This window comes from Salmo trutta, chromosome 15 (genome assembly GCF_901001165.1).
Source record: "Salmo trutta chromosome 15, fSalTru1.1, whole genome shotgun sequence".
Taxonomy (NCBI): domain Eukaryota; kingdom Metazoa; phylum Chordata; class Actinopteri; order Salmoniformes; family Salmonidae; genus Salmo; species Salmo trutta.
In genome coordinates this window covers 40,363,872-40,366,322 of record NC_042971.1, presented here as the reverse complement: position 1 = coordinate 40,366,322, position 2,451 = coordinate 40,363,872, and positions in this window count along the sequence as shown.

The window sequence follows — 2,451 nt, the reverse complement described above, 5'->3', positions numbered from 1 at the left end:
AAGCAGGACAGAGATGAACAGTTTCCTACTTTTTATACACAGCTTCTGACTCAGTCAAATCAATTTAGAAATAGCCTCAATACTGACATGCGTAAGGATTTGTGTATGTTCTTGTATGTCCGTGGCAGCAGGGGTTGTTTCACCATGACATCATCATCATTGCTTCAATCCCCCCATCATTCCCTTCCCCCCTGACCAGGCTGGAGTTTGATACTGCTGAGATTCCCCTTTGAGGCGCAGAATGCCACGAGCACACATATTACAGTATGTAATCATGAAGAACACAGGCAATAACCCTGGTTGCTGCTATGTCATTGTGTTAACCTTCTACACTCTATCCTGATTCCTAAAAGTATGCAAACTGTCATTCATGCAAACAGAGTGGATGACCTAAGTGAATCCTACTACTAGAGAATATCCTTCACTGCAACAAAGCTCCACAAGAGGGCAATAAAGGAGATAACATCAGAGCACAACTACAGACCAATATAACCCTGTAGAGCAGGGGTCGACAACAGGCGTTTTTTGTGGGGGCCCCAAAAGTTTTTAGTAAAAATACAATTTGAATTTTAGTTTTTTGGTCATAAAAGACTGTAAAAATCACCATGAATTCTGCTAAAAATGTATATTTTAATTTAGGAAATATGTTCCCAAGTATTCCCACAAATAAAAAGAGAGACAATGTGATTGTCTTAATGTAATCAAGTGGTCGATTTGCAGTGTACAAATTACTATAATTATGTTCAGGCCACCCAACCATCCATGCGGACAAAAATCAGCCCACAGCAAAAACGAGTTGCCTACCCAAGCTGGAGAGCTCTCTCAGGAACCAACTGACAGAGTAATGACAAATGAGCATTCACGGTTCACCACTACACTGCACATACAGTACATATAACACCCACTTCCATATAACATGGCAGACATACCATGTGTTGAAGTTTTTGCTCATTCACGTGATAGAGAGTGCAAAGTAAAGCTGTGGTTTGAATACTTCCTGGTACTGTTTACTTGACATAGGTGGTTAGAGAGTATTGTTGAGCACAGACAAACACATGCACGCCCTCTTGCTCGCTTCACACAAGAAGTCTTTCATCTGTCAGGTGTGATTATCTGCAGTGTTTAAAGGGCCACTCTTAAAAGGAGGAAGTTGTTTGAATAGGACATTCTGTTCTTTACATCTTGTCCCGTGGCTCAGTTGGTAGAGCATGGTGTTTGCAACGCCAGCATGGTGTGTGCAACGCCAGCATGGTGTGTGCAACGCCAGGGTTGTGGGTTTGATTCCCACGGGGGCCAGTACAAAAAAAAAATGCATGAAATGTATGCATTAACTACTGTAAGTCGCTCTGGATTAGAGCGTCTGCTAAATGACTAAAATGTTGTCATAGTGTGTTATGCAGTTTTGATATCACTCAGCAGTGTCTGCTGTTTAGACTAGTAGTTACAAGCAAGAAAAGCTCTATCAAGCTTATAGAATCAGAGATTCACATGGAACAAACAAATTCCAAATGTGCCTCCGAGGAACCCATTTCACAGTATCACAGCATTCACTGTTAAAACCTGGCTCAAGATTGTAACAAACAGGGGGAAGCCACACACACTCAGTAAAGGATAACAAAATGAATGTATTCTATAAATAAAGTGAACACTCACAACAATAATCAGATGAGGCATGACAGTCAGTAAATTACGCATCAACTGCCAAGCCACAACAAAACAACCAGTTCTCCATGCATACAACACAGTATGCATGGAGAGAGGAATCTCCTGCTGAATGGGGAAGCAGTGGCTTTATGCCACAGCTGAGCTTTCACAGGTGTGCCCCATCAGCACTGACAACCCTACTCCGCCCATCAATCTCCTGCAGGAAGTAAGCGCAGCAAAGCCCAGTAGACAGAGCAGGGAGGGGCCGTCACATCACTTTTTTCTCAATGTACCACATGCATACTGTATGTAGGGTATGTTGAGACATTTTTTATATTCAGCATCAGTACATCAAGGGAGATATAGTATTTTTTCTAAGAAAGATATTTACATATATTTCAGGATGTTGTGTATCACTGGAACTAATCAGAATTCATATAAACAACAACTGTTTTGAAAACAGAGCATGTCCAAAAAAAGTGGTCTCTAGGCACAATTTACCCCAGATATGGAGTAAATTGAGCATAGGGACAGGGTAGGGAGAGTGGGGTAAATTGAGCCATTTCTTACATTCAGCATCACTCTGTCAAGGAAAATACAGTATTCTTTCTAACAAAGATATCCACACATATTTCAGGATGTTGTGTATACCTGGAAATAATCAGAATTAATGTAAAAGTTACTGTTTTGAAAACATAGCTTGTCCAAAAAAGTGATCTCTTGGCCACGGGACAGGGTAAGTTAAGCCGCCTACACATTTCTGTATTGATTGAAATATTTCCCAAACACAATTCAACACAACAACAA